Genomic DNA, 26,247 nt, shown 5'->3' with positions numbered 1-26,247 from the left:
CTGTAGGTGTAACATTGACTTTAATAACTAACATTGACTTTAATAACCAAAGGAGTTCATGCACGTGCTCTAGCCCCTAAAACTCATCTGTGCCCTGCAACCGTGCCAACTTACTCAGTGTCTAATTGTTTGGCCTTACGTGCCCTTTGACTACGTCTACGTGGTTCCCCAGACGGTACAGCAGAACTGGAGGTGGACTCCTTTGATTCCTGCCCTCTGACACTGGATCCCTTTGGCGGCCGTTTCCTGGGGCGTCCTGGCCGAGATGGGCCAGGCTGCGGCCTGGGCGACTGGGATGGCGAGCTGCCAGCCTGTCCTGCCCGTTGCCCACCCGATGCACCTGGGACGGAAGGGGGGGAGTCCGAGGTGTCGCGGTGTACCGGGACCTCCCCTACAGAGGGAGCCGGGACGGACCACACCACTTCCTCCTCCCTCGGGGTGCCCGATGGCCCCCAGGCCTCTACATGGGTGGGGGATGCGAACGGATCCCCCCCGACGCCCCCCCGACATCTGGCGCTGCCAGTCCTGGAGGCCCGTGCTTGAATCGACAGGGGTCTGCAGGTTTGCAGCCATGGAGCCCAGGGGGTTGGCAAACCCTGTCTGTGACAGTGCGACGCCGGCTCGCACATGGCCACTGGCGCCGATGCCCTCAGCGATGGCCTGCAGAGACTGGGCCATGGCCTGCTGAGACTGGGCCATGGCCTGCAGAGACTGGGCCATGGCCTGCTGATACTGGGCTATGGCGTTGAGCGCCTCTGCCATCTGGCGCTTGCACTGGCTCATGGCCTCCTGTTAGAGGGCAGCCATTTCCTGGGCCACAGACGCCGCCTGCACGGAAAGCCCCAGGCCTCGTAAACCGTTCCCCATGTCTGACACCGTCGCACCCATTGCCTCCACCGCGGACGCCACCCGTGCGGTGTCGGCCTGGGTGGCACGCATGACCGGCACCACTCCCAGCTCCTGGACGCGGGTGGACTCCTCCACCTGCAACTGCAGCCGCCGCAAGCCGCCCGTCACCCTCTTCGCTTGTCTCCGGGTCGGTGGTTGCATCGGATCTATGTGTGTGTGTGGTAACTCCAGGAACCCGGGATCCATCTGGGCGGCAGATGTTCGCTTGGGCTGGGCTGCCCTCCGACCGCCCGGCCCCTCTGCTGCTCCTACCTCCACCTGCTGTACCGGGACGGCTGTGTTGTGCGCACCAGTGAGTGTACCAGACGCCTCATCACTAAGTGCCCAACCGAGGTGAGTGTTTCTGCGATGGTGGAGGGTGTTGGTGACAGCAGTGGCGTTGTGTCGTGCTCTTCGTCCCACTCTGAGTCCATGGCACTTTGGAGTGGGGGTTCGTCTCCACCCATCCACTCTGAGTCACTGTCCGGTATTTCGTCTTCCTGGGTAGTGCTGTCCCGGGTACTGCTGTCCCGGGTAGTGGTGTCCTGGGTAGTGGTGCCCTGGCTCGGATGTGACGGGGGCCTGTGGCTGCCCCCCTCATCGCTGGGTGGTCGCTCCTGCACGTGACGGGGGTGTCGTCTCCCTGTTGCTCCAGGTCTCTCCGTCTCCCGTGGTGTGCGAGGGGCATCCTGCGGGCGTCGCATGCTGGAGGGTCCGGGTCACTCCGTCTCCCGTGGCCTCCGAGGGGCATCCTGCGGGCGGTCTGCATCTGCGGGGATGGGTGCCTGGACGTTTGGTCCTGCGATACACAATGAAGCATGCATGGTTAGACATCAGGCAGTGATCAGGTGATACGGGGGAGGGGGATATAGGGGAGGGGGGATATGGGGACGGGCTGTCAGTGGCTCACTTGCTACTACGCCCCCGACCTCTGCATCAGCAACCTCCCGGTCCTCAGGTCCGCCAGCCAGTTCCAGGGCCCTTTCCTCATGTTCGGTCAGTGGCCCCTCATCAGCGGGGCCTCCTCCCGTCCTCACATGCTCCCTATTGTTGTGTGCGCGCTTCTCCTGTGGGGGGGGGGGTTGGCAGGGGTAAAAGGCAACACTGTTAGGCAGGTTATATGAATGCACGCCATCGGTTGCGCGTGCATTGCAGAGGTTAAGGTTAGGGCTGGATTCACTTGGGGATATGGGGGAGGGGGGGATATGGGGGAGGGGGATATGGGGGAGGGGGATATGGGGGAGGGGGGGGGATAAGGGGGGAGGGGGGATATGGGGAGGGGGGATATGGGGGAGGGGGGGGATATGGGGGAGGGGGGATATGGGGAGGGGGGATATGGGGGAGGGGGATATGGGGGGAGGGGGGGATATGGGGGAGGCTCACCCTGCCTGCTCTGACGAGGTCGTTCACCTTCTTGTGGCACTGGGTGCCTGTCCGTGGGTGTCAGGGCCACAGCGGTGATGGCCTCTGCCACTTCCCTCCACAGACGGCGGCTGTGGCGTGGAGCAACTCTGCGGCCGTGCCCGGGATACAGGGCGTCCCTCCTCTGCTCCACCGCGTCCAGGAGCGCCTCCACATCGCGTGACTGGAACCTCGGGGCTGAGCGGCGGCCAGCCATCCAGTCGGGTGTTGCGGTCGGGTGTTCCGGTCGGGTGGGGGGGAGCAGCGCGGCCTTATGAGCCGTCACGCCGTGCGGCGCGTATGACGCGCTGCACGGCGTGAACCACTGTGCAAGCGCGGATCCCGTTACGTCACTGCTAGCCAATTCGGGCCGGAGACTATCGACCCATTTTTCCGACGTGACGCAAGTCGGATTTGCGCCGTTTTTTGCGCCGATCGGCGGACTTTCCGCCGATAACGGAGAATTTCACCCCTGGTCAGAGCAGGGGATGGCGAAGGGGAATCTTGAGTACTCGTCAACAATATTAAGGAAGTACACGTTACGGTCAGTGGAGGGGAGGGGCCCTTTGAAATCGATGCTGAGGAGCTCAAAGGGGCGAGAGGCCTTTACCAGGTGTGCTCCGCCTGGCCGATAGAAGTGCGGTTTGCACTCCGCGCAGACCTGGCAGTCCCTAGTCACGGTCCTGACCTCCTCGATGGTGTAAGGCATGTTGCGAAACTTGATAAAGTGAAAAAAGCTGGTAACCCCGGGTGACAGAGGTCGTTGTGGAGGGCCCGGAGTCGGTCTACTTGTGCGCTGGCACATGTACCGCGGGATAGGGCATCTGGGGGATTATTGAGCTTCCCAGGTCGATACAAGATATCGTAGTTGTAGGTGGATCCTCCACCTCAGAATCTTATCATTCTTGATCTTGCCCCGCCATGTGTTATGGAACATGAAGGCGACCGACCGTTGGTCAGTGAGGAGAGTGAATCGCCTGCCGGCCAGGTAATGTCTCCAATGTCGCACAGCTTCTACAATTGCTTGGGCTTCCTTTTCGACCGAGGAGTGGCGAATTTCGGAAGCGTGGAGGGTACGGAGAAGAAAGCCACGGGCCTGCCCGCTTGGTTGAGGATAGCGGCCAGAGCAAAGTCCGACGCATCGCACTCCATCTGGAACAGAATGGACTCGTCCACAGCGTGCATCGCGGCTTTGGTAATATCTGCCTTGATACGGTTGAAGGCCAGTCGGGCCTCAGTCGTCAGGGGAAAAATGATGGATTTGATAAGTGGGCGGGCCTTGTCCGCATAATTGGGGACCCACTGGGCATAGTACGAGAAGAACCCCAGGCATCTCTTCAGGGCCTAGGGGCAGTGGGGAGGGGGAGTTCCAGGAGGGTGCGCAGGCGGTCAGGGTCGGGCCCGAGGACCTCCGTGTTCCACGACGTAGCCGAGGATGGCTAGGCGGGTTGTGCGGAAACGTATTTTTCTTTATGGGAGGTGAGGTTCAAGAGTTTAGCGGTGTGGAGGAAGTACCGGATGTTTTCATCATGGTCCTGCTGGTCATGGCCGCAGGTGGTGACATTATCCAGATACAGGAACGTGGCTCGCAGCCCGTACTGGTCAACCATTCGCTCCATTTCTCTTTGGAAGACCGAGACCCCATTGGTGACGCCGAAGGGGACCCTGAGGAAGTGGTAGAGGCGGCCATCTGCCTCGATGCAGTGTTTTGGCGGTCCTCTGGGCAGATAGGAGCTGGTGGTACACGGACTTCAGTCAACTGTGCAGAAGACTCGATACTGCGCAATCTGGTTGACCATGTCAGATATGCGGGGGAGGGGGTATGCATCGAGCTGCGTGTACCGATTGATGGTCTGACTGTAATCGATGACCATCCGGTGCTTCTCCCCACTCTTGACGACCACCACTTGGGCTCTCCAGGGGCTGGTACTCGCCTCAATGATCCCCTCTCGCTGGAGTCGCTGGACCTCCGACCTGATAAAGGCCCTGTCCCGGGCATCTGCTCCTAGTAGCGATGGACTTACAGTCCAGGGTGAGGTTAGCAAAGAGCGAGGGTGGGGCAGCCTTAAGGGTCGCGAGGCTACAGACGGTGAGGGGGGGCAGGGGTCCACCGAACTTTAAATTAAGGCTTTGGAGGTGGCACTGGAAGTTGAGCCCCAGTAATAGGGCAGCGCAGGAGATGGGGAAGGATGTAGAGTTTGAAGTTAGCGTACTCCACGCCTTGTCCAGTAAGGGTCACAACACAGTACCCCCGGATTTCTACTGGGATCCGGAAGCCAGGGAGATTTTCTGGGTCGTGGGTAAGATTGGGAGGGAGCAGCGCCTTATCGTATCTGGGTGAATGAAGCTGTCTGTGCTCTCGGAGTCGAAAAGACAGGCTGACTCATGCCCGTTGATCCAGACGGTCATCGAAGACTTTGCAAGGTGGTGCGGCCGGGGCTGGTCGAGCGTGATGGAGGCGAGCTTCGGAAGGCGGCAGTAGGCCGGTCGGAGGTAGCGGCGGCCAGCGTACGGTCGGGTGAGCCGGGCTCCCGGGAGGCTGCGGAGTGGTCACAAGATGGCGGCTCCCATGAATCGCACATGGCGGGAGGCATCGGCGATGGTGTCCAAGATGGCGGCCCCCATGGGTCGTGCGTGGCGGGTGGCAGCGGCGATGGCATCCAAGATGGTGGCCCCCGTGGGCGTGCGTGGCGGTTGGAGGATGCGTTAAAGATGGCGGCCCCCATGGGTCGCATGTGGCGGCCGAAATTGAAGATGGCGGCAAAGATGGCGGCATCCACGGGTCGCACATGGCAGGTGGTGCGGCAGCTGGGGGCGGCCCCGATAGGCAGCAGGCGGCGCTGCTGGGCCTAGAGGTTTTAGGGGGAGATCAGGCCTGGCAGGCTTTTGCAAAGTGGCCCTTCCTCCCACACCCGTTGCAAGTTGCGTTCCATGCAGAGCAGCATTGTCTGGGGTGGCTGCCTGGCCGCAAAAGTAGCACCTCGGGCGTCCGGCGTTGGTGGGCTGCTGCGCGGCACAAGTTTGCGTTGCACCCGGGTCGGATGATGGCGGCGATGACGAGGTCCACGAGGGTGCCGCGCTGTTGGAGGTGTAGGCCTCCATGTTCTGGGATGCCACCTCTAGCGAGTTGGAGAGTTGCACTGTCTCTGGGAGGCCAAGTGTACCCCTTCTAGTAATCGCTGGCGGATATCATAGATTATCATAGAATTTACAGTGCAGAAGGAGGCCATTCAGCCCATCGAGTCTGCACCGGGTCTTGGAAAGAGCACCCTATAGTTTGATTCCATGCCTGCGACTTAAGCGTCCCTGATCAGCAGCTCTGTGTGCTTTGTAGCCGATATCACCTGGCAATCGCTATTCCGGCAGAGTACATGCGAACTACGCAGGAATTCTGCAAGTGATTCCCCAGGGCGTTGCCGTCTCGTGGCAAGGAGGTGCCTAGCATCCACCTCGTTAACGGACTTCACATATTGTCCCTTCAGCAGCATTATTGCCTCCGCATACAAGGGGGCGTCCCTGATGAGAAGAAAGACTCTTGGGCTCACCCGTGCATGGAGGATCTGCTTCTTCTGGAGGTCGGTGAAGTCTTCGGTGAAGGATGCGAGGTATGCTTCGAAGCAGCTTGGCCAGTGCTCAAATGTTTCAGTGCCGTCGGCTGCCTGTGGGTCTAGCTCCAGGCGATCAGGCTTGAGTGACAAGTTCATCTTAGAAGTTTAGTGTATTAAAGTGATATGCCATCAATAAAAACACGATGAGTGAGGCTTTAATTCACTAAACAGAATGCCTCTTGGCCTCTGATCCCAAACTGGGTCAGAGGCAGAGACTAGCCACCTTTATACATGAGGCCGAGGGGAGGAGCCACAGGCGGAGCCAGCAGGGACAAGCCCAGGCATGTACAACACAACACAATGCAATACAGTGGTTTACCACAAAAGCTAAGAACCGCCCCAAAGAGCGCGAAATCCCAGAGGGATAAAAAGACACACAGCCACGTGTTCGGTCTCTCTTGGCCCCGGCCTACACCTAAAACCAAGTGTAGCATTACGACCAGAAGACAAGTTCAAGACCAGCGATCGCTACCAGACGGATGAGCCCAGCGGAAATGAAGCCACTTCTTCCAACCAGCCACGCAAGATCCGAACAAAGGCCTTGTTCATCTGCATAGAGCCGGTTGCCCTGAAGTCAAGTATAGGTTATTGTAGTTGTTAAGTGTAGTTTAACTTGTAGTGTTTTATGTTGCACATCAAAGTAATCCTTGTGTGTAAATAAACTATCTTTGAACTTGAACTGACTAACTGGTTGGTTGGTCTTTGATCGATATCCGGTAAAGCCTTGTGGTGGTATCATTTGATACCTGGCGACTCTGAAAAGCAATATTATCATTAATAACTGCCATATCTAGTTAATTTGGCAACATGTTTGGCGGGATCGTGTTCCACTCATTAAAAAGAGCAACATTATTGGCGACTCTAAAAAGCATCATTATTAATTGGCAACATTACTCTGGTGCCGATTTGGCAACAATAGGAACACCACCACCTGGAAGTTGCCTCCAAGCCACTCACCATCCTGACTTGGAACTATATCGCTTTCCTTCACTGTCACTGGGTCAAAGTTCTGGAACTTCCCTTTCTAACAGCACCGTGAGTGTACCTGCACCTCAGGGACTGTAGCAGATCAAGAAGGCAGCTCACCATCATTTTTTCAAGGGCTATTAGGGATGGGCAATAAACACTGTTCTAGCCAGTGAGGCCCACATCCCATAAAATGTGTTTTCAGAAGTATCAAGGGCTCAAATGCTGGAAAGTGGGTTTAGACTGGGTGGCTCACTTCCTGGCTAGCTCAGATACAATGGGCAAAATGGCCTATTTCTATGTCAGAAACTTTCTATGATCTATCCAATTCCTTGCCCAAAGTTCTTCTTAAATCTGCTTCCTTCACCTTTTCAGGCTGTGTGCTTTCCAGACAACAACTTGCTGCATGAGGTACCCTCAATAACGAAGCTTAGAGATTAAACTGTAAAGAAGGCTTGATTAGACTAAGAACTATGTTAGAGCTGAGACAAGTGCTGACTGCTACACAGCCCATGAGGCAGCCCTTTATATATGGCTCACAGATGGGCGGAGCCAGAGGCTGAGTCCCCAGGGTTCCAAGCCCGGTCTTAAAGGGGACATCACCTTACATGATGATAAAGCAGTAACCATTCATCACACTGCAGAAGACAATTTCTCCTCAGCTCTCCTCTGACTATGTTGCCCATTACCTTAAATTTGTGGCCTCTGATTACCACCCTCCTGCCCATTTCTAGGACAGCACGGTAGCATAGTGGTTAGCACTGTGGCTTCACAGCGCCAGGGTCCCAGGTTCGATTCCCTATTGGGTCACTGCCTGTGCGGAGTCTGCACGTACTCCCTGTGTCTGCGTGGGTTTCCTCCGGGTGCTCCGGTTTCCTCCCACAGTCCAAAGACGAGCAGGTTAGGTGGAGTGGCCATGCTGAATTGCCCTTAGTGTTCAAAAAGGTTAGGAGGGGTTATTGGGTTAAGGGGGTAGGGTTGAAGTGAGGGCTTAAGTGGGTCGGTGCAGACTTGTTGGGCTGAATGGCCTCCTTCTGCACTGTACGTTCTATGTTCCAATTTGTTTTCGTCTCTAACTGTGCAGCATTGGTTTGTTAACCTTTAACCTTTTGAACGGTGCGGTGAATTGTTCACACCAAAATAATCCATGTAACAATCCTGTAATTTATCTTGTGAAGCAAAGAATCGGCTGTTATTCTGTAGTTACTTGAACCATTGAACTGTGCAAATTCAGATTCACAGGATCAAAAGCAGAAGCTGGAATATGTGCCCATACAATCTAGGCACTGTGACTACAGAGGATGAATGTATTCTGTAAAGCTGTCTGGGAGCCTGGACAAATGGACACCAATCCCTGTCATTGCTACTTCATACTCAGCATTGAGGATAGGTTTGTTGTACAGCGCAATAATGAAGAGTGCCTAACAGAGTAGCAGAGTGAGTGAAGTGTAAGCTTTAAGCTTTTGTACCCTGCTCCAGAATTGATTACACAAAAATGAATGTGAGTGCACCATTCGTAAGTCAAATCCTGGCAAATACCCCTGAGATCCTGATGGATCTTCCAGCTTTGCGGGTATATTTCTCAGAACCTGCTCCTGCCATGTACTCACCAGCCCCTGGATATCTTAATATGTACCATTCAGTTCTTGATCCAGGACTCCTCGCACAGTGGTTAGCATTGCTGTCTCAAGCAGCAGGGACCGGTTTTCGATTCCGGCCTTGGGTGACTATGTGGCGTTTGCATATTCCCTCGTGTCTGTGTGGGTTACTTTGGGTGCTCCCGCAGTCCAAAGATGAGCAGGTTAGGTGGATTGCCCATGCTAAATTGTCCCTCAGTGTCCCAAAGATATGCAGGTTGGGTTAAGAGTAATGGGGATGTGATGTGATGGCACTTGGGTGGAGTGCTCTTTCAGGGGTCAGTGCAGGCTCAATGGGGCAAATGGCTCCTTCTGCACTTAGGGATTCTATGATTACTCCTCCCGCCAATGACACCGGCACTCCTCCACCCCCCCCCCCCCCCCCCCCCCCCCCCCCCCCCCCCCCCCCACCTCCTCCATCACCCTTCCTGGAGAAGACATTTTAAGAACCCCTAAAAAACTCTTAGGTGAGGTGCTATTTAAAACAAAATTTATGTGGTTTTGGTTCCAACGTATGCAGACCCTTTGCTAAACTATTCCACCCTTTTCTCATTGGGCATTCTGGCTGGTGATTCTGCCCCAATCTCAAAGCCAGTGACGTGGTCATTTCCTGTGTGAGGAGTCCATGTCCCCTCAAGCAGCTCCGGTTTTGTAAGAGATAAGAACATGTCTCATTACTTAGATGACACTGCAGAATGTCGGCTTTGGCCTACTTTCTCTGACCTTTTGCTGCACACCTACCAGAGTTGTCTTGTAACCTGACACTCGGATGATTTGCAGCTAATGTTCATGCCTAACATATTTCCAAAAGCGTGTGTAAGATATCAATTATGAAGCATTGAACTTTCATGCTCTCAGTGTACACTTGTGCATAAGTTATCCACTTCCACGAAAAGCTGAGCTGGACCTTTCATCACCACAGTGCTATATTACGTCTGTTACGATTACTTGTAGGAGAATTCATGGCGGCACATCTATACCTTAATGGTGGGTAAATGAGTCTCATATGAATTGCGGTTTTCTGATGAACATCGTACAACTTGCTTGGTATCGCACTTTTTTACACATTTTGTACGGGGTGACCAACTCTAGTCGAAAAAGGTAAGGGATACTTTGCTGTGGAGGGTGTTGATGTACCTGTGGAGTGGAATGGGTTGCGTGGTAACCTAGTGGTGTGCTGGCAGATTTGTAAAAGTGAGCGGTGGGGGGGTGGGAGGTGCTAGCTGGGGCATTCCTAAGAGGACGGGAGTCGGGTAAGGCTGTTGAAGTTCTGAAAGCCTGGGGGGGGAGGTGTTGGTGCTCGGGATGGGCAGGCATGTGAACTGCCCCGATTATAATGCCGCTGCCAGCTGGATCGAGCTGCAGAACAACCCCGTATCAAAGTTGTGAACTTCCAGTGACCGACGCAGACACAAAACACAAGATTGTGGACATATCAGTAATCCATACCAAAACACAACCAGGGAGGACTGACTTGGGGCTGAAAGAGGTTCCACTCGATGAACGTGCAGCTGGTGTGTGACCATGAGATGCGCGTCATGCACGCCTGCGTCCAATAACCGGGCAGTGTGCATGACGCCTTCATCCTGGCACAATCGGCAGTTCCTGAACTCTTCGAGATGCACCCTCGGGGGATTGGCTCCTGGGATGCCGGGATTATCCACTGCGGCCATGGCTGATGATGCCGATCCGAAAGTCAGAGGCTGACTGGGAGATCCGATACACTGGCGGCGGAGGATTGGGTGGAGAGCGATAGGGATGGGCATCAGGGTGGTGATGCTGGCTGAAGTGGGGGTTCATGCCCATCCCAACACCTGCCCATACACCCCCGCCCCCAGCAACCCTTCTGCGGCCAGCCCAGATCAGGCCCTTCCGTACACCCTTCTGACAGAGCACTGAGGCAACATTGTGAACATGTGTTTCTTGTGAAAAAGTAAACATATTTACAGGTCTATGCCTTAGGCCCTAACGCTATCCTATGTGCAGCCCTGTGCCAACTTAACTGGTGTCGATCTTTCTGGCCTTACAGCCACTAATGCTACTCCTAGGTGGATCCCCAGGCAGTGCATCAGGAGTGGAGGCAGCCTGCTGTGACATGGGCCCCTTTGGCGGCCGTCTTCTGGGGCAAGGGGCTTGGATGAGCCCGGCTGCTGCTCAGGTATCTCAGGTGGCATGGTGTCGCCCTGTTCGGCCACTGCCCATTGGATGTGCCAGCAACAAGAAAGGGTAGGGAGTCCGAGGTGCTGTGTCATTCCACTATCTCCCCTGTGGGAGTTACCGGCATGGGCCTCATCACCTCCTCCTCCCTCGGGGTGCCCAATGACCCCTGGGGCTATTCCTTGGGATGGGGGTGTGAGCGGAGCTAATCCCTGAGGCTTACCTGCCACTTGACGCTGTCAATTCTAGAGGCCGTTTCGTGTCCCGACCAGGGTCTCGATACAGCAGCCATGGAGCAGAGGGAGTGAACCATCCACCTCTGGAAATGCACCACATCACGCTGTGACTGTGCCACCACCTTCTTAGTCTGTGCCACATCAGCTAGAGACTGCACCACCTCACTCTGGGTCTGTGCCACGTCAGCCAGTGCCTGGGCGATGCCGTAGGCACCCTCAGCCATGGCCCATTGTGACTGGGCCACGCTCTGGAGCACCGCTGCAATGGTCAGATAGCCCTGGTAAATGGCTGCCTGTGATAGGGCAGTCTTGTCCTGTGCCTCGACAACCACCCTCACAGAATGCGCCAGGCCTTGAATATCTTAACCCATGGCCAAATCTTTGCACCCAATGCCTCCACCATGGATGTGACCCATGTGGTGTTGGCCTGAGTGGCATGCATGGTAGGCACCCCCTCCTTCTCCTGCACGCGGTTGGACTCCTCCAACTGCGCCTGCAGGTCCTAGATGGTTGTCAACATCCCCTCATGTAGTCCCTAACTCTGAGACTGCATCTCCAGCATTGATGGGACCATCCTAGCCAGAAGCCCCAAACCATCTGGATGGAAGCTTGTCCATGGGGTCAAGCAGACCTCCATCTGTCTGCCCCCTCGGGGGTTCCTACCTCCAACTGATGAACCACAGCACACATGGTGCCCACCAGTTAGTGTCCTCGGAGCAACTTCCCAACGTGCCCAACTGAGATGTGTATCTCAGGGATGGTGGAGGGTGTTAGAAACTGCCCTCTCCCCTGGCCCACCAATCAGATACAGTGCTCGCTGTTCTGCTGTAGTGAGAGGCTGCAGGTCCGGAGGTCCCCCTCCTGCCTGTTCCCTCTTCCGTCGGTTGTGGGCTGCCTTCTCCTGGGGGTGGGGGGGAGACAAAGAACACACAGTGTTAGACAGTCAGATGTATGCAGGCCATGGGGTTGGTAGCTGGTGGCCTTCGTGGCCAGGTCGCTCCACCTTGGCAGCCGGTATGGGTGCTGGCAGTTGGTGCAGGGCGGATGTTCGATCGCCCTCCGGTGGGGGTGGGGGGGGGGGGGGGGGGGGGCGGGGGGTGGGGGGGGGGGGGTTACGGGTGTGTGGGTCGGGGGTTAGTGCTGGGGCACAGTTCTGCCTACTCACCCTGACCACCCTGAGGAGTCTGTGCAGTTTTTTACGGCACTGCTGGCCGGCCCTGACAGTGTTGCCCATGGCACTAATGATCTCTGTCACCTGTACCCCGGCCTGGTGCATGGTGGTGGGTGGCTACCTCCTTCCCACCCCGGGGTAGAGGGTGGCCCGACTCTCCTCCACTGTATCCAGAAGAGTCTCCAGGTCAGCATCAGTAAATCGGGGTACTGCTCGTCTTGCTGCCATCTCATATGCGGCCGCAGTCAGTCAGCCTCTCGATTGCCAATCCCAACCCCGCGAATCGAACACCATTTTCTATTGGAATTGATTGTGTTCCATGTGGCACTGGTGCTAGCCCATTAACGGTTGATGAATTGCTCTGGGAATGGTACCAATGTCGCTGTTGTAAAAGTCCACCGATTCAACTCACAGTAAGTGCGCATCAGCAAGAAAATGGTGGAAATTCTTCAGTTTTGTTTCATGACTGTCTGTTCCAGAATTTCCCACACAGCCCACACAGCCCCGCACGTGCTCAGTGCTATGTTGTATTCCATAATTCTGCTTTTTTTTTCTTGATCATTACCAAGTTCTTGAAGCAACATTGAGCTTTTACCACCATGGCTTCTTCCTTACATGAGATTCCGTCTGTCAATTTTCCTCTTTAATTCCTTTCCAATTTTCATTTAGATCTCGATCTCCTTCCCCCTCCTTCCATGATGAGCGCCCTTTGTAGTGGGTCCCTGCCTGACTGTGCACCTATTCCACCGAGCAGCACTCTGCTTAACCCTCCCTGCAGTGGGTGCCTCGCAGTTCTGGCAGCTTTCTTTGCAACTCATGTCCCAACATTAACTGAATTGGAATCAGGATCTGTCATTGTTCGCGCGGTGCCAAACGCTAGGCTGATAATTCCAGCTTCCAGATTTTCTGTTCCATCTGCACCACTTGCAACACTTTCAGCAATGTCCTGTTATACTGTTGTGGTAGTCGGTATTAGGGGTATTACGGTACCCAGGCTGTAAGACCATTGGTGTGGGAGGTACTTGAGACATTGGTGAAACCTGCCTGCTGGTTCCGCCCAGTAAGGCGGAGTATAAGAGCCTGTGTCTCCCTAGCAGCTGCATTCTGTACCTGCGCTGCTGGGGAAAACATCTAGTCCAATAAAGCCTTCAATTGTCATCCAATCTCGCTTCTGGAGTTATTGATCGAGCATCAATTTATTGGACTAGATATTAAAGAATGGAGCTCCGAATCAAGCCGGAGTGTCTGCAACTCAGCACCCACTCGGCAAACTCAGCGGCAACCTTCAAACACTGGCTGGCGTGCTTCAAAGGGTTCCTCAGGACGGCCATGACTGAACCTACGGAGGACCAGAAACTGCAAGTTCCCCACTCAAGGATGAGCCCAGAGATCTACACCCACATCGAGGATGCGGATGATTTTGAGGCCGCAATGGCCCTGCTGAAAGGACACGATATTCGCCCTGTAAACCAGGTCTACGCCCGACATCAACTAGCGACGAGGCGACAAATCCCTGGGGAATCGCTGGAGGAATTCTACCGTGCGCTCCTGGTGTTAGGTAGGAACTGTGACTGCCCGCAAGTTTCAGCCTGCGAACACACAGAACATTTGATCCGGGACGCATTCGTTGCAGGTGTGCTGTCCTACCAAATCCTGCAGCGGCTGCTAGAAAAAGAGACACTAGGCCTCAAGGAGGCATGGGCCCTTGCTAGCTCCCTGGATGTGGCTTCCCGAAACGCCCGCGGTTACATACCCGACCGCGCGGCAGCCCCTTGGGCAGCGTGGAATCCCCCCCGCGGCCGAATCCGATGCATCCCCCATCCCCCCACAAGCTTGTGCTGCGCGACTACCAGGCAACCCCAGGGGGCCCCGCTGCTATTTATGCAGGCAAGCCAAACACCCCCAGCAGCGCTGCCTTGCCCGCTCCTCCACCTGCAAAGGGTGCGACAAAAAGGGCCATTTTGTGGCGGTATGCCAGGCCCGGGTGGTCGCCGCGGTCTCCGGGGGTGAACCGGGACCGCCACCCCAACTCTCTCCACGAGCCATGTCCGGCCAGCGGGCGCCGCCATCTTCCTGTTCCAGAGCCACGTGCGGGTCCCGGGCGGTGCCATCTTGTTCCCCAGGGACCACGTGCGATGGATGGGTGCCGCCATCTTGCACACCCCCAGCCATGTGCGACCAGTGGGCGCCATCATCTTGGCTGGAGTCTCAGGACCCCGATTCGGATGACCATACACTGCCCGAGGAAAACCTCCAACTTCTACCATGACTTGCCTCGGTGACCCTGGACCAGTCTCGGCCCCGAACGCTCTCGGCCGCGACGACGACCGTGCTCAACAGTGGGCACGAAACATCCTGCCTGATCAACTCCTGGAGCACCGAGGGCTTCATACACCCCAACATGATAAGGCGCTGTTCTCTTCCCATCCACCCAGTTAATCAAAAAATCTCCCTGGCCTCTGGGTCTCACTCTGTAGAGATCAAAGGATTCTGCGTAATGAACCTCACGGTCCAGAGAAGGGAGTTAAAACGTGCCTAAAAAAAAAGGGACTATGGAGCTCAGGATCATTCCAGAATGCCTGAGGATCGCAACACGTACTTCCTGAATGTGATTGACAAGTACTCCTGTTTCCCATTCGCCATCCCCTGCCCCGACATGACCGCAGCCACCGTCATAAAAGCCCTCCACAGGATCGTTACACTGTTCAGTTTCCCCGCCTACATACACAGCGATAGGGGGTCCTCCTTTATGAGCGACGAACTGCGTCAATTCCTGCTCAGCAAAGGCATTGCCTCGAGCAGGACGGCCAGTTACAACCCCCGGGGAAACGGACAGGGAGAGAGGGAGAACGGAACGGTCTGGAAGACCGTCCTACTGGCCCTACGGTCCAAGAATCTCCCAGTCTCCAGCTGGCAGGAGGTCCTTCCGGATGCTCTCCACTCCATCCGATCACTGCTGTGACCACGACCAACCAGACACCTCATGAACGTCTCCTTGTCTTCCCTAGGAAGTCCTCCTCTTGGACCTCGCTGGCTGGCAGCACCTGGACCCATCCTGCTCCGCAAACACGTTCGGGAGCACAAGTCGGACCCATTGGTCGAGAGGGTCCACCTCCTTCATGCTAACCCTCAATACGCCTACATGGCGTACCCCGACGGCCGACAGGATACGGTCTCCCTACGGGAAATGGCGCCCGCTGGGTCCCCACCCACACCCACCTCCCTGCCAGCGGCGCACCCCACAGCCGCCCCCTTCCCAGATGGATCGGTGCTCCCACTGGTCTCATCTAGGGGTGATGAAGCTGCCGAAGAAGCCGAAGCCCTGCTCCTGGAGCCATGGATACTGAGCCAGTGCCTGCATTACCGCCGAAACTGCGACGATCGCAGAGGCCGACCAGGGCCACCGACCGACTAATTGCTTCATTTTGAATGTAAATAAATACTGTAAATAGTTGCGACATGTAATGAGGCAAAACACTGTACTAATGTATACTGGGTACCACCATAACCTCAACCTCTACCACTGTATAATGCAAGACCACCACTCCCACCGGACTCTTTTTTAACAGGGGGTGAATGTGGTAGTCGGTATTAGGGGTATTCTGGTACCCAGGTTGATGCTGTAAGACCATTGGTGTGGGATGTACCTGAGACAGCAATATCACTGGTGAAGCCTGCCTTCTGGTTCCGCCCAGTAAGGCGGAGTATAAGGGCCTGTGTCTCCCTAGCAGCTGCATTCTGTACCTGCGCTGCTGGGGGAAACATCTAGTCCAATAATGCCTTCAATTGTCTTCCAACCTCGCTTCTGGAGTTATTGATCGAGCATCAACTGTTGCACTTGACCTGGGACCAGCACAAAGTGGTAATTCGATGCTATGCACTTGTATTCCTCCAAAACCTGTTTACACTTTCAGCCACAAATTGCCTACCATTGTCAGTTTGCAGTAGAAAAACATTCTTTATGTTTCAAATATATTCTTCACCACACTCATCATGGAATCCCACAGAATCCTTACAATGCAGAGGGAGGCCTTTCGGCCTTCCAACTCATAGTAAAGAGTCAGCAGGAGTAGAGAGAACATCAAACAAATGTGACGGCGGTCCTCAACGGGGTAGCACCCAAGGTGGAGAAGTCCATTCGCCTGCTGGCTGATGAAGTGATGGCAACCTGTGCACGCATTGAGGTCTTCATGGCGAGATTGGCAGACTTCATGAAGATCCCAGGCCAGCAGATTCTGAAGGTGTAGGGATCCTCCTGTTTAAATCTAGTTTCCCCTGTGTATTCCCTTGATTTTCTGTTATTTCTGGATTTTATAACTTTTGTGCCTGGACAGTTGCTGGGATCTATGCCTTTCAGATGGACTGCACCTGTAATTAAAAAAAGACAGGACAATCCCGGCAGATGTGCTATTTGTTTGGACTCAGGGAACACCACGTCCCCACCCGCCCCTCCGCCTCCGGTGAGACGGGCTGTTTGGTTTAGTCCAGTGATGACACATTTTGATTGACTTGGCTGGCAGCCAACCAGTTACTTTAAATTCCCGGGCCTTACCTAAACCTCAATGCTGATTTGTGTTGGCAGAATGTTCTTCTAAGCGAGGCAGACCCCATTTTGAATTTTAGTTTCGATTTGAACTCAAGAGCTGAACAGAATGCTTTTCAATGTTTATCCCAGAAAGGGTGGAGCTCTCCCGCTCTAATACCTCAGCTGGGGCTCACTCCAGGTAAACGGAGAAGCCAGTGATTTTCTCTCTACTCGGCTGGTGAGTGTTTGAAGCCTGGATACAGAGCTGGGCGGGGGGGGGGGCTTGGGGAGAGGGGGGGGGAGGTGTGTGGAAGAAACTTCTAGATTTTTCTTCCTGTAAGGTTACCAGATCATTCTAAGGCCTTGTGGAAGCTGTTTCTCTGATACTCTGTTTATCTGAGACAAGCTGTTTCTCTTTCTGCTGGAGTGGGAAACAAATAAGAACTGAACAGTCCTGAAGTGCATTTTCCATGTGAAGGCCCAGGTTAACACAAATTAATGAGGCTACCGAGAGGGGCTCCCACAGCCTGAGAGTCCGGCTTGAATGCACCAACCAGAAGATCCAAACCAGCTGGTGGTGTCAGCTACAATGATTTCAACAACAGGAACAAGAACACTCATCTCTCTTTGCTCCATTTTAATTCCGATCATTTTTCCCCTTTCCCCTGAGTGTGTCTGTCATGTGTCTGTTTGGGTAGAGGGTGGGATGGTAAGGTTCCAGGGTGGGGGGAGTCATAGATTATATGGCTGATATTCTATGATAATTATTGCATGTTTTATCTCTATTGATGTTACAAATAAACATTTTTTTAATGTTTCTCTTACAAATCTAGTGCCTGAAAGTCATTGGCGCACCCAAGGAACAAAGATTTCAGAAACTATAACCGAATTATTGATTAATTCACTTGTGTTGGGACTCCTGAGACTATGGGGCTGAAATTGATGGTGCACTAGCCTCGCGTGTCATAACAATGGAGATAAATGCAAACCTTCACTCAAACGTGGTAGCCAGGAGTGAGATTTTGCAGTGGCTACATGAGAGAGAGATAGGGCACCTTAACCTCCAGGTGCCACACCCACTCAAGTTAGGCCAGGACCTTCAGGTACCCAAATAGAGGAGGAGCAGCATCTGGACACCCCTTGAACATCGACTCTGGCCCTTCCAAAGCCCTCTGCCTGTGACCCTTTCAACTTTGTTCTCTGTCACCACAGAGAGAGCTTCTGCCTACAGCAGGGTAGTCAAAGGAAGCCAAGGTGCTCCAGGCCTCGGCTCTCCAGGGGATGGATGCTAAAGCCATCAAAGGCAACAGGGCCAACGGTACCCACCACTGCTGCAGATGTTGGGGGAGCAGTAGCAGAACCAATAGGCCAAAGAAAATCAAGACATATTGATTACAACTGATTGCACGGGTGAACAATTGGTTGTCCTAGTTAGGGAACGTGTGTAAATATAATCTCTTTCACTTCAATATGTCTATTGTCTTATTTCAGAGTGGTCTTTAAGGCTTACCAAATAGTTCCCCCTCATCCCGACTCTGCCTACAGACACCCAAACTCCTGAATGAGGCATCTTCAGGGAGTCACGGTTACGTGCCAGGGTCCGAGCGAGCCATGTGCAAACAAACTCCCATGCACACTGAGCCTTTATCATTCAAAATCTCATCTTGTCCCTATATTATCAATACTACCTGCTGGAGTTCACTATCAGTTGTCCGGTTGAAATGGCCTTTAACTCCGCCCACCCACTGACCCCACTCCCACGCAGCAATTTGAGATCTTCACCATGAGGCTCTGCATAGTTTCAACCAAACCGGCAGTGACGGTTGTCACATTTTCCTCATGCTCTGCCAGTGTGTCCCCTCCTCCAGTCACTCACACCCTATCGCTCAGAAACATTGACTCTCCCCCAGCAATATGTTCAACCTTCTCACCATTGCCCTTTAACCCTCTCCCTTCTCCTTCTACAATGTCCAAGTCAATGTCCACATACCCTTCCTCCTTGAGAGTCCCAGACCTATAACCAGTGTCCTGCCTGTCTTCCTCCTGCCACCCCTATGTCCGTGTGTATCTCCATGTCCCCACCAATGACACCCTCACAACCTGACCCTCCCACTCTACCGGCTCCCTCAGTGCACATAACCCTCACCATTCCCTCATCCCACGTTTACTCTCCACAGGTGTCAACAATTGACTCCACCAAACCGTCCCTGTGAGCTCCTTCACAACTGCACATAATGCCAGCCCCCCCTCAAGCTTGGCATCCAACATCGCCCTTCCCACCCTCCCCCTCTGTTTCATTTGTTGTCTTGTTACGCCCCTGTAATAAGGCTGACATTTATTTTTAATTTCATGGTGAAAATCATAGTGCACCTGCAGAAAGTTTTCAAAAATATTTAGGCTCCTTTCATCATGCGAAACGCAGTCAGCACAATGTGATTTTCTCTTACCTGTCAGAGGGCATCAGTGACAGATGCAGAGTACAGTGAGACAGCCAAGGTGGTGTGCCAGAGCAAAGTAGCCAGCCACTGGGAATTGTACATTGCCGTCATGCATAGTCACTTATATTTTATGGTTATTGTGCAGAAGTGTCATCTTATTCCCGTGTGGTTCATTGTAACAGATAAGAGTGATGGGTACAAGTGTATGCAGAGTTACTTTGCTGTATCCCCTGAGGAGACGGGGATTATCCTGGAAAAATGTCACCTTGAAAAACTCAAACTAGCCAGAAAGGACTCGGAAAGACAACTAAAGTAAGATAACAAAATATGCTGCATTTTGAAATCAAAATGTATATTTTACCACAAATAGCAATGAAGTTCTGAGTTACATATCAGCATTATGAATAATCAAAATTAATTGACTGCATGTAAATGACACAAAGATTAAATTGTGTTTGTAAAATAATTGACAATCATGATGGTCACAACTAAGAAAAAAAAGTAGAATTACTCCAGCACAAACAAATAAAATTAAGCTCAAGGGAAAGATATTTTAGGTTGCAGAAAGAAAGGTAACCACAGAAGGGTTTAAATATTTTTCTCTTCCATTCTCCACTGAATATTCTACAAAATAAGGAATTAATATACCAAGAAATCAACTTTTACATTGCGAAGAATTATTTTATTTTATTTTTTTAATTTAAAATTTAGAGTGCCCAATTCATTTTTTTCTAATTAAAGGGCAATTTAGCGTGGCCAATCCACCTACACTGCACATCTTTTTTTTTGGATTGTGGGGGTGAAACCCACGCAAACACGGGGCGAATGTGCAAACTCCACACGGACAGTGACCCAGAGCCGGGATCAAACCTGGGACCTCAGCGCCGTGAGGCAACAGTGCTAACCACTGCACCACCGTGCTGCCCCACTGTGAAGAATTATAACAGCTGATCAGAATCTACCTGAAATGAGTACAGACCAAGTCCCATCTTCACATTAACCATACTCTCCATCATGTTGTGTGCACCACCACTGTGCTATAGATTCAGACCAAAACTAGCAGCTCCAAACTGAGCATCCATGAGGTGCATTTGGTCATCATCAGCAGCATTTAATCACAATCTGTAATCTCATAGCCTGGCATATCCCACACTCGATCACTATCATCAACGCTATTTCAATGAAGACAATAGGACAGCATGTCAAGGACATAAGGCATACCTAAAAATGAAGTCTCAACCTGGTGAAACTACAGCACAGGATTACCTGCATATGAAATAGTAGAAGCAGCTAAACAATGGACAAAGCTGAGCAATCCCATAATCAATGGATCAGATCTAAGCTCAGCAGAGGACAGGATGTATATCCAGTCGTGAAAAGTAATGGATAACAAAACAATTAACAATGGAGGAGTCTCTACATCCTCTATGATGGGGCACCAGCACATCAGTGCAAAAGACAAGGCTGAAACTTTTCCAACAATCTTCAACCAGAAGTGCCGAATGGATGATCCATCTCGGCCTCCTCCAGAAGACCCCGGCATAACAGATGCCAGTTTCCTGCCAATATGATTCGCTCCACATAACAACAAGAAACGGCTGAAGACATTGGATACTGCAAACGTTCTGGGCCCTGACAACATTCCAGCGATGGTTCTGAAGAATTGTGCTCCACAACTAGCTGCACCACCAGCTGAGCTGTTCAAACACATCGACAACACTGGCATCTACCCACCAATGTGGAAAATTGCTCAGATATGTCCTGCCCACAATAAGCAGGACAAGTCCAACTTAGTCAACTACCACTTACCTAATCTAGCTCAGAAAAGTAATGTAATTTGTCGTTGGCAGTGCGATCAAATGGAGCTTACACTGCAATAACCTGCTCAGTTTGGATTCACCAGAGCTACTTGGCTTCTGACCTCATTACAGTCTTGTTTCAAATATGGATAAAAGAGCTGAACTCAAGAGTTGAGATAAGATTGCCCTTGACATCAAGGGAGCATTTGATCGAGCAGTGCATCAAGGAGCCCTGGTCAAATTGGAGTCAATGGGAATAAAGTGGGAAAACTCTCAATTTGTTGGAGTCATACCAAGCACAATGGAAGATGGTTGTGGTTTCTCGAGGCCAAACATCCCTCAGGGTAGTGTCCAAGGCCCAACCATCTTCAATTGCTTCATCAATGCCCATCCTTCCATCATAAGATCAGAAGTGGGGGTGTTTGAAGTTGATTGCACAATATTCAGTACCATTCACAATTCCTCAGATATTGAAGTAGTCCATGCCAATATGCAGAAAGACCTGGATAACATTCAAGCTTGGGCTGATAAGTGGCAAGTATTTGCAAGACATAAGCACCAAACAATGAACATCGCCAACCAAGAAAGAATCTAACCATCAACCCTTGACATTCAGCAGCATAACCATAGTTGAATCGCTCACTATCACACCCTGGGGTTCACCGTTGATCCGAAACTGAACTGGATCAGCCATATAAATATTGTGGCTACAAGGGCAGGTCAGAGGCTAGAAATCCTGCAGCAAGTAACTAATCTCCTCAAAGCTGGTTCAGAATCCACAAGGCACAAGTCAGTAGTGTGATTGAATATTCTTCACTTACCTGGATGAGTGTAGCTCCAACAACAGACAAGAAGTTCAACTCCATCCAGGCCAAAACAGTCACTTAATTGGCACCCCAACTGCCATTTTAAACATTCTCTCCTTCCACCACCAATGCACAGTGGCAGCAGTGTGTTCCACATCGATGCATTGCAGCAACCACCAAGGCTCCTTTGATAAAACCTTTGAAACTTGTAACCACTATCACTGAGTGCGACAAGGGCATCAGATACATGGGAACGCCACTATTTGCAAGGTCCACTCCAAGCCACACACAATCCTGACCTGGAACTATATTGCTGCTCCTTCATTGTCCCAAGATCAAAATTCTAACAGCACTGTAGGTGTACCTGCAACAGATGGGCTGCAATAGTTCAAGATGGCAGCTCATCATCAGCTTATCAAGGGCAGTTAGGAATGTACAATAAACGTTGGCCTAGCCAGCGACGTCCACATCCTATGAAATTTTTTTTTAAAAATGCTGGTGGAATGGGTGGGCACATAGCAGATGAACTTTAATGCAGAGAAATGTGAAGTGGTACATTTTGGTAGGAACATGAGGAGAGACAATATAAACTAAAGACTACAATTCTAATTGGGGATCAGGAAGAGAGAGACCAGGTTGGCAGGGGAGGTACTAAGACATACAGGATCCTGCGTTGAAAAACTAGAGTAGAATACAAAAGCAAGGAAGTTATAATGAATCTTTACGAAACAATTTTTTGATCTTAACTGGAGTATGTATCCCGAATTCTGGGAAGGATGTGAAGGCTTTTGAAAAGATGCAAAATCGATTTAGGCAAACGATTCCAGGTTGAGGGACTTCAGTGATCAGGATAGATTGGAAAAGCTGGGATTGTTCTCTGTAGAAAAGAGAAAGTTGAGAGGAGTTTAATAGAAATGATCAAAACCATGAGCAATGTAATCAGAGTACAAAGAGACAAACTGTCCTCACTGGCAGATGGGTTGAGATCCAGAGGACATTGATTTAAGGTGATTGGTAAACAAAAAACAAAGGTGACATGAGAAAACATTTTTTTATACAGTGGGTTTGGAATGCACAGTCTGAAACGGTGGAAGCAAATTAGATTGTGGCTTTCAAAAGATAATTGGATAAGCACCTGAAGATTTTAAAAAACTTGCATGACCCCAGGTGAAAGATGGGGAAGTGGGACTCGCTGAATTGTTCTTGCCGAGAGCTGACATCGACTTGATGGGTTGAGCAACCTTCTTCTGCAACTATTGTGTGATTCTAGAGTTGGGAATAGTTGTCAGAACTGGGCCGTTTGACGTGTGAAAAGGATGAGGTTTCTTGAAGTTGATAATCCCATTTGAATACAGAAGCATGACAGAAGTCCAAGCATTCGGAAGGCATTTCAAAAACCTGATCAACAGTTAGCTTGACTGAAAGGTTTATTTATGATCACAAAAATCTCACATGGCCACCAGCCAAAAATGTGATACTTTGTAGCCAAAAAGGTCAACCGGGTCAGATCTAAACTGCACATGATCAACTCTCTTCTTGCTGCCAAAATGGCTGGATTCTGTGACTTGGTAAAGATTCAGCAGTAACTCACTTTGCTATCTTGACAGAAACCAGACAATAAAATTGACTGATACCTGGACAATTTAATTCCTCAGCCTAGTGAATGATAGAAAGATATGCAACTGCCTCCTCAGAGATATGCATCAAGTGGGATGCAGCTATGTGTAAGAAAAATCAGACCTCATGAACTCAGGCTGTCACAAAGTGCTTTTTAGCTAATGTAATCATTCATACGTGTCACTGCTGTAATGTAGGCAAGTGTGCCAGCTAATTAGTGCACACCGAGGTGCTGCAAACAGCAATGAGACGAAAGAATAGATAATAGAATATTTAGTGATGTTGCTTAATGAGGAAAAGGTTAGCCGAGATACCAGGAGAACCTAGCATTCATTCATAAATGGAATCTGAGTTTAATCTTATTTGAAGGTTGTCACCTCTGATGGTACATCAGTTCCTCAGTACTGCATTAAAGTGTCAGTCCGGATTATATGCTCAGGTCAAGTGAGTGGGGATGGAACTCAAAATATTCTGAATCAGAGGGGAGAGTGCTACCACTCAACCAAGGATATATGGGCGGCACTGTAGCACAGTGGTTAGCACTGTTGCTTCACAGCGGCAGGGTCCCAGGTTCGATTCCCGCTTGTGTCACTGTCTGTGTGGAGTCTGCACGTTCTCCCTGTGTCTGCGTGGGTTTCCTCCGGGTGCTCCGGTTTCCTCCCACAAGTCCTGAAAGACGTGCTTGTTAGGTGAATTGGACATTCTGAATTCTCCCTCCGTGTAGCCGACCAGGCGCCGGAGTGTGGCGACAAGGGGCTTTTCACAGTAACTTCATTGCAGTGTTAATGTCAGCCTACTTGTGACACTAATAAAGATTATTATTATACACTGATTTAAAGTACTTGCTCGAAGTGTGAGAATTCATTAATATACATTCATTGTAATTTTATGTGAAAAATATATGGCATGGAGTACAAAAGCAAAGAAGTTATGATTAATCTTTACAAAACAATTGTTCAACCTGAACTGGAGTGAGGTCTCCCAGGTGATCGGAGGCCCTGGGTGGTTGGGCTCTGGGCAGGGTGGTACTCTGACACCTCCAATACCACCTGGATACATTGGCACTGCAGCCTGGCACTTTGACACTGACACCTGTGTACCTTGGGCACAGCTAGGCTGGCAGTGCCAAGGTGCAATGGTGCTATATTGCCCATGCTGGGGAATGGGCATGAGAGAGCCCTGCCCTTATGAAGTGTGGTGAAGGGGGTGCTCGGGGACCCCTAACCGGTATGTTGAGGCGTTGGGGTCCCGGAGGCCGCGTTGGAGGGTCGAGAGATCAGGGTGGCATTTAAAAATGGCGCCCCCCATGTCTTTCAGGAAATTAAGCTAAATGCAGCCTCGGTGGAGGGGTTCCTCATTGAGGCCCGATTTTAAAAAAGAGTCCCATTTAATAGCAGGGTCATTCTTGGCGCTGATAGCGCCGAAAAACACCCTGTTAGTCAGACCCAAAATGGGACTCTATTTTTTCCTGTGAAATTGCACCCTGTATGTTTTCAAGAAGCAGTTAGATATAGCACTTGGGCAAAGGGGATCAAAGCATATGAGGGGAAGGTGAGATCAGGCTATTGAGCTGGATGATCAGCCATGTTTATAATGAATGGCAGAGCAGGCTCAATGGGCCGTAAGGCCTCCTCCTCTTCCTATTTTATATGTTTCTATGTCTCAGTATTGAGTGTGATTTGTAGCTGCCTGAGTTTTTCACTGTTCATTGAATCTATTCTATAACATGTCCTCGTCTATAGTATTGTGCATCTTTACATCACATGCAGAACTGAACTTTCTGCACTGCTAACTTTGTGCAGGCTATTGATAAATGTTGTGGATGACAGATTCTTGAGACTGACTGGTTATATTTGTGCTTTTAGAATTGTTGGAGATACACACTGGCCAGACTATGTAAGAAAGGCAGGTTTTAGCCCCTGAAGGATAAACCCAGTCAGGTATCTTACGATAATCCAGCAATTTCATGTCTAATTTCAATCCTTTCGTGTTCAATCTGCCAGGGTGCGATTTGAACTTGTTCTCTGGATTATTAATTCAGGCCTCTGAACTGATGGTCCACTAACATAACAGCTACCGCACTAACCCGGTAAATTTGCAGGTAGATGCAATAGAGCTAATTTCTTTCCAATTGCTAATTTGCTTTATTACAATTTCCTTAATAGGTTGTTAAATTAGTCTTGGTGCAGGTCATAGTTTAGAATATACATTGCACGAAGATCCAAATTAAGTTATGTATCATTTACATTAGCATTAACTGGAATAACCAACATCGTGGTAAGTTTGTTGGACATAAAATGATCTATGGGCTTCAGGGCTTTATGTAACTGTCTCCAGAAATTAGAGATTGCTAATGGGAATTAGAAATGTGCCCAGGTGCTGTTAATTGCTTTTTTCCTGGCAGGGGTCAGCTTAGCATGTGTTGTTCCACTTCCAATGCTATTCATTTACTTGTTCCAAATGCTGGCATGAAAGATATGTAGCATTAGAAGTTTACATAATTACATTTTATGGAATGTTGAAGAACTCTCCATGTAGCTTCAAATATGTTGTTTGCAATTCCCTGTTTTTCACTAATTAGATTTCATTTTTGGCAGAAACCACATTTACAATGCCCATGTACCAGTGACATAAATACACTTACTAAGATTCATCATTTCTGCGCAGCATATTTTATCATCAATAATTAATAGGATCCGATGTAGGAAATGAAACATTTATTTCTTCGAGGTGGTCTCCATTTTCTGGTTCTTCTCATTCAGATCCAGCCAGCTAATCTTTCCGTCCCCTTTCCAACTCTGTCATTCTCGACATTTCTACCTTTCATCAGTTCTGTCGAAGAATCATTTAGATCAAACCCAGCGTGTGATTTAACGGCCTCGTCGCGCCCGACTTGGTGATGTGATGAAGCTGGTGGATCTTGCGAGAGGACTCTCGAGAGACTCAAAATATTTGAGACATCTCACAAGATTCACTGGAGCAGTGTTTAGCACTGCTG

This window comes from Scyliorhinus torazame, chromosome 2 (genome assembly GCF_047496885.1).
Source record: "Scyliorhinus torazame isolate Kashiwa2021f chromosome 2, sScyTor2.1, whole genome shotgun sequence".
In the NCBI taxonomy this organism is placed as follows: Eukaryota; Metazoa; Chordata; class Chondrichthyes; order Carcharhiniformes; family Scyliorhinidae; genus Scyliorhinus; species Scyliorhinus torazame.
This window is presented reverse-complemented; position numbering follows the sequence as displayed.